The sequence below is a fragment of the Nicotiana tabacum genome, chromosome 9 (genome assembly GCF_000715075.1).
Source record: "Nicotiana tabacum cultivar K326 chromosome 9, ASM71507v2, whole genome shotgun sequence".
NCBI lineage: Eukaryota > Viridiplantae > Streptophyta > Magnoliopsida > Solanales > Solanaceae > Nicotiana > Nicotiana tabacum.
In genome coordinates this window covers 23,801,883-23,809,172 of record NC_134088.1, presented here as the reverse complement: position 1 = coordinate 23,809,172, position 7,290 = coordinate 23,801,883, and positions in this window count along the sequence as shown.

The window sequence follows — 7,290 nt, the reverse complement described above, 5'->3', positions numbered from 1 at the left end:
AAGCTAAATATAATGCTGACATTCGTTGAGCTTTTCCACAACCTACACAAGTTATCACCAAAAAAAATATATATATATATATTTCTTTTAGAATAGTTTAAACTTTTAAATATAAAATAAATTTTCGATCCAACATAGCATCAAAATAAACGAAGTCATGATAGTCTTAATGTAATTCATCAACAAAATGTACTTATAAAAAGATATATAGTAAACTAAATAAAAAAAATGAAACAATATACAAATAAAAAAAGTATGAGATCACCGATCGAGAAAAATATACTCTTCTTTATCCTTTTTCATTATTTGCGTATTGGAGTAATATAGTCAAAATTTTCACTAACTCCGGTTCCCATGATATATATATATATATATATATATATATATATATATATATATATATATATATATATATATATATATATATTATAAATCATGGTGGAGAATGTGATGACCCGATAGGTCATTTATAGTTTTACCCTTCATTTCTGTGTTCTGAGACCTCGAATAGCTCCGTTTAGCCTTTTTCGATTTGCGTGCACATTCCGTATCTTTTTTCCGAAAAACTTTTATGTGAAAAATTGAAGAAAATGTAAAATTTTGACTTAAAACTCATTTGATTGACTACGGTCAATGTTTTATGTAAACGGACCCGGATCAGTATTTTTACGGTCCCGGTAGGTCCGTATCGTGATTTGGGACTTGGGCGTATGCCTGGAATCGAATTCGTAAGTCCCTAACTTGATTTAACGTAATTTGTTGAAAATTAACAATTTAAAGGTTTACAAAATTCCTAAGTTCGACCGTAGGTTGACATTATTGCTACCAGGCTCGGATTTCGGTTTCGGAATTTGGTATCGGTTCATTTCAGTATTTATGACTTGTCTGCAAAATTTGGTACAAAACGGAGTTGATTTGACGTGATTCGGACGTCCGGTTGTAAAATTGCATGTTCTTAAGTTTTCTTGAAAATTTCATTTGTTTTGGTATCTGATTCGTGGTTCTAGGTGTTATTTTGATGTTTTGATCGCGCGAGCAAGTTCGTATGATGTTATTACACTTGTGTTTATATTTAGTTTGGAGCCCGAGGGGCTCGGGTGAGTTTCGGATAGGCTACGTGTCATTTTTGGATTTAGGCCATTGCTGTTTTTTCATTGTTGTTGTCACCTGGTGCTTTGTGCTTCGCGATTGCGAAGCCACTCTCACGATCGTGAAGGGGAACTTAGGGCTGGGGTGGTTTTCTTCATCGCGAACGCGATAGCTGGGTCGCGAACGCGGAGCATTGGTGGATTTACCCTTCGCGAACGCGACCAGCCACTCGCGAACGTGTAAGATTATGGGCCGAGAAGGGGGAACTAGTTGTTACTCTTCGCTAACGCGGCATGAGGACCGCGAACGCGAGGGCAGGTGGGTGTAAGCCTTCGCGAACGCGAAGACCTTTGACCACTACTGCTTCGCGATAGCGTCAGGTGTCTCGCGAACACGATGAACACCTAATGCCCCTACTTTAAAACTTCCAAAAATCGGGATTTCAACATGTTCTCATTAAAGCTCGGCCTAAAGGCGATTTTGAAGAGAAATTGCATCACCATTTCATAAGCTAGTATACCTTAACTCGTTTTCTTCCATTTCCATCAACACCCCTTGATTTCTAACCTTAATTTATGCTATTTCATGGTAGAAAATTAGGGATTTGGGAAGAATTGGGGGGGTTTATAAAATTGAGATTTAGACCTCAAATTGAGGTTGAATTTCGAAACTAATCAAATAATCGGGCTCGGAGGTGAATGGGTAATTGGGTTTTGATCCAAATCTTGGGTTTTGACCAAGCGAGCCCGGGGTTGATTTTTGTTGAATTATTTTGGGAAAAGTGTAAAGATCTTAGCTATATGCATTGTAATTGATTTTTCTCGCACTGTTTGTTGATATTAAGTCAATTTTGGTTAGATTCGATTGGTTTGGAGGCGAATTTTAGAGGAAAGGTCATGGTTGAGCTTTGATTTGCTTGCGGAGCGAGATAAGTGTTGGGTCTAACCTTGATATGAGGGAATTAGGAACCCTTGAACTATATGTTATATGAATTTTATGTGTAACGGCGTATATGCGAGGTGATGAGTGTTTATGCGCCGTCAAGATAATTGTGTCCATGTTTTCCCGTATTTTATTAATTATCTTATTCCATGTCTTAAATGTCACATGTTTTAAATGCTTTCTATGCCGTAACTTGTTACTTGTCATTTATTTACTCTTATATTAAAATATTTATTTCTTCCATGATTCCATGATTAATTGCTACTTGCCTTACTTGTCTTACTTGTACACTTTAACTGTCATATATTTGGCATGTCATATTGCTTTGTATTAATTTTAGCATTTCTTGATTTGGTACGGGGTTCCTTTATAGATTTGCTTTCATACTCTTTAATCGTAGAGATTCTCATGAATTGAGTTGTTGAATTGATTACATTTATTAATTTTTATTTATGATCGAGTTGTACGCTGCAACGGGTGGAATAAGAGAGGATTTGATATTAATTATGATTATACGGTGGGATCGGGTTGCGTGCCTCAACGGATTTTACATGTTACTCTGATATTGATTTGATGAAATAAGGGAGGATTGTGTTTATATGGTGGGATCGGGTTGCGCGCCGCAACGGATTGTGTGTGTTGAACTCATTGTTGTATTGTGTAAATTTTCAGTATTTTCATATGAGATTGTGAAGACTAATATTTCTGGTTTTACTGATTTCGAGGGTTGAGTTTGCTTTCATCAATTAACTGCTTTGCCGTTATTTCCTGTATTACTTTCCTATTGTTATTATTATTATATTGCATACAAGTTATTATAAGTGACCCGCCTTAATCTCGCCACTACTTCGTCGAGGTTAGGCTCGGTACTTATAGAATATATGGGGTCGGTTGTACTCATACTACATTCTACACTTCTTGTGCAGATTTTGGAGTCGGTCCTAGCGGCGATCAGTAGATTGCTCGGATTGATTTCTTACGGAGACTTGAGGTACAGTTACACGGCGTCCGCAGAGCTGAAGTCTCCTTTCATACCTCTCTAGTTGTTTAATGTATTTCAGACAGTTATGCTTTCATTCAGACTTTTATTTGTAGTACTCTAGTCGCTCGTGTACTTGTGACACCAGTTCTGAGATTGTATCTAGACATCGTTGTTGTTATGGTTTTCTCACTCTATTTTAGTTTATTCAGTTTCTTGGTTATTATCTAATTTGAATCGTTAAAAATGGCTAAAAACTATTATAACGTTGGCTTGCTTAGCAAGTGAAATTTTAGGCGCCATCACGATCCTGAGGGTGGGAATTTCGGCTCGTGACAAGTTGGTATCATAGCACTAGGTTGCCTAGGTCTCACAAGTGACGAGCAAGCTTACTATAGTGTGGTGGATCGGTACGGAGACGTTTGTACTTATCTTTCATAGGCTATGGAGTATAGGAAAATTTTTACTTCTTTCTTTCTCTATCGTGTGATTTCATTCTATCATTGATGATTGAACCATTCTATTCTTATTCTCTCTTAGATGGAGAGAATACGTACTGCCTCTACAGTCGGATAGGAGCTGAAGCACCCTGTGGCAGATACTACCAGGGGCAGAGGCCGAGGCCGAGGCCAAGCCAGAGGTCGAGGCAGAGGGAGAGCTCAGCCTAGAGCTCGAGCAGCAACACCCGTAGTGGAGCCTTAGATGGATCACGAGGAGGAGGTTCCAGCTTAGACTGTACTCGTCGGACCAGCTGAGGTTTCAGAGGGGTTTATAGACACTCCAGTACTTCAGGACGCTCTAGTCCATTTGATGGGCCTTATGAAGAGTGTGGCCCAGACCGGTACATTCCTGGTGGCACCAACCATCTCTTGGGCTGGGGGAGGAGCACAGACTCCCGCTACTCACACCCCGGAGTAGGTGGCTCTCCAGTATCAGACTCCAGTAGCCCCGCCAGTTGGGGCGGTTCAGCCGGTTATTGCGGCACATGCCGGTGATAGGCCCGCTATGTTTTCTGAGGCCTTGTTGAAGTTGGATAAGTTTACCAAGCTTTTTCTTGTTCATTTTAGTGGTGCACCTTCTGAGGACCCACAACATTATCTAGACCGCTGCCACGAGGTATTGCGGAACATGGGTATAGTTGAGACCAGTGGGGTCAACTTAGCAGTGTTTCAGATGACTGGTTCTACCAAGATGTGGTAGAGATATTATATGTTGACTAGACCAACTGGGTCTCCTGTGCTTACCTGGGATCAGTTCTCACAGCTATTTCTAGAAAAGTTCATCCTTGTCACTCTGAGAGAGGATTACCACAGGCAGTTTGAGCGTCTTCAATAGGGTAGAATGATTGTTACCTAGTATGAGACTCGATTTGTGGACCTAGCTCGCCATGCCATTATCTTACTTCCTACAGAGAGGGAGAGAGTGAGGAAATTCATTGATGGGATCACTTTCACTACCAGGCTGTAGATGGCCAATGAGACTGGAGATGATATTACTTTCCATAGGGTTGTAGATATTGTTAGACGAATCAAGATGGTTCATGATCAGGAGATGGGGTCGGTGTTTGATAAGAGGCCTTGCTATTCCGGTAGTTTCAGTGGTGCCTCATCTGGAGGCAGGGGTACTTTTGGTAGAGGCCATCCTCCCAAGCCAATTCAGTCAATGCTTCATGGAGTCGTGGTCCTTATGTGCCTTATTCTAGGCAGCCAGCCTATAGTGCACCATCAGCTTCTATCAGTGCGCCTCCTATTAAGATATATCACCATGGTTATCCGGCCCATTCAGGTCAGCTTCAGCTTCAACAGCCACAACAATAGGATGGGTGCTTTGAGTGTGGAGGTATTGGTCACATCAGTAGGTTCTGTCTAAGATTGTTGGGCGACATGCCACAGAAGACTTCTCATGCCATGGTCTCAGTATCGGTTGCTCCACTTCCTGCTCAGCCAGCTAGAGGCAGGGGTCAGGCAGCTAGAGGTGGAGGTCATGCCGTTAGAGGTGGAGGTCAGGCCGTTAGAGGTGGAGGCCAGCCAGCTAGAGGTCATCCTAGAGACATAGGTTAGAGTGGAGGGGGCCTGCCCCGATGTCATCTGACGTTGTTATCACATGTATTGTTCCAGTTTGTCATAGAGATGCTTCAGTTCTATTTGATCTGGGCTCTACTTATTCCTACGTGTCATCCTATTTTGCTTCATATCTGGTTATTCCTCATGATTCTTTGAGTTCTCCTGTGTATGTGTCCACACCTGTGGGAGATTCTATTGTTGTAGATCGCGTTTATCACTCGTGTGTGATCACTATTGGGAGTCTTGAGACTAGCGTAAATTTTTTACTTCTTGATATGGTAGATTTTGATGTTATCTTGGGTATGGATTAGTTGTAACCTTATCATGCTATATTGGGATGTCACGCCAAGAAGATGACCTTAGCCATGCCAGGGTTGCCTCGATTAGAGTGGAGAAGGACTTCTGGTCATTCTACCAGCAGGGTCATTTCTTATGTGAAGGCTCGACATATGGTCGAGAATGGATGTCTAGCATATTTGACCTATGTTCATGATTCGAGTGTGGAGGTTCCTTCTATGGATTTAGTACTAGTTGTGCGTGAGTTTCCATAGATTTTTACTGCAGATCTGCGGGGGATGCCATCCGACAGAGATATTAACTTCTGTATTGATTTGGCTCCGGACACTCAGCCCATTCTATTCCACTATACCGTATGGCCCCGCTGGAGATTGAAGGAGCAGCTGCAAGATTTGCTAGATAAGTGATTCATTAGACCTAGTGTCTCGCCTTGGGGTGCGCCCGTGTTATTCGTAAAGAAGAAAGATAGGTCGATGAGGATGTGTATAAACCACCAGCAGTTGAATAATGTCACTATCAAGAACAATTATCTGTTGTCATGGATTGATGACTTATTTGATCAGCTTTAGGGTGCCAAGGTGTTTTCGAAGATTGATTTGGGGTCTGGCTACCATCAGTTGAAGATTAGGGCATCTGATGTCCCTAAGACAACTTCTCGGACTCGATATGGGCATTATGAGTTCCTAATGATGTCATTTGGGTTGACAAGTTCCCAGCAACATTTATGGATTTGATGAACCGGGTGTTCAATCCCTATTTGGATTCTTTTGTGATTGTATTCATTGATGATATCTTGATCTACTCCCGTAGTCGAGAGAAGCATAAGCAGTATCTTCGGATTGTATTTCAGACTCTGAGGGATAGTCAGTTATATACCAAGTTTTCAAAGTGTGGTTTTGGTTAGACTCAGCCGCCTTTTGGGGTATGTTGTATCGGCAGAGGGCATAAAAGTGGATCCTAAGAAGATTGAGGTAGTTCAGAACTGGCCTAGACCTACTTGAGCTACAGAGATCTAGAATTTCCTGGGTTTGGCGGGTTATTATCTCCGGTTCGTGGAGGGGTTTTCATCCATAGCAGCCCATTGACTAGATTGACCCAGAAAGGTTCCCCATTCAGATAGTCGGATGAGTGTGAGATGAGATTTTAAAAGCTCAAGACTGCTTCGACTACGGCGCTAGTGTTGGTATTGCTCACAGGTTCAGGATTCTACACGGTGTATTATGATGCATCTCGTATTGGGCTTGGTGCAGTACTGATGTAGGATGGCAGGGTGATTGCATATACGCCACGGCAGTTGAAGGTTCATGAGAAGATTTATCCTATTCATGACTTAGAGTTGGCAGCCACTGTTCATGCACTGAAGATTTGGATGCACTATCTTTACGGCGTGTCGTGTGAGGTATTCACGGATCGTCAGACTCTACAGTATTTGTTTAAGCAAAAGGATCTTAACTTGAGGCAGATGAGGTGGTTGGATCTATTGAAAGACTATGATATTACCATTTTGTATCATCCCAAGAAGGCAAATATGGTAGCCGAAGCTTTGAGTAGAAAGGCTGTGAGCATGGGTAGCCTTGCGTATATTCTAGTTGGTGAGAGGCCGCTTGCATCAGATGTTCATGTTTTGGCCAATCAGTTCGTGAGATTAGATGTTTCGGAGCCTAGTCGTGTTCTAGCTTGCACATTCTCTCGGTCTTCTTTGTATGAGCGCATCAGAGAGCGTCAACATGATGACCCCCATTTGCTTGTCCTTAAGGACACGGTTCTGCACGATGGTGCCAAGCAGGTTACTGTTGGAGATGATGGGGCTTTGCGGATGCAAGGTCGTATTTGTGCTCCCAATATGGACAGGCTTCGTGAGTTAAATCTAGAGGAGGCCCATGGTTCCCAGTAATCAATTCATCTGGGTGCCCCCAAGAT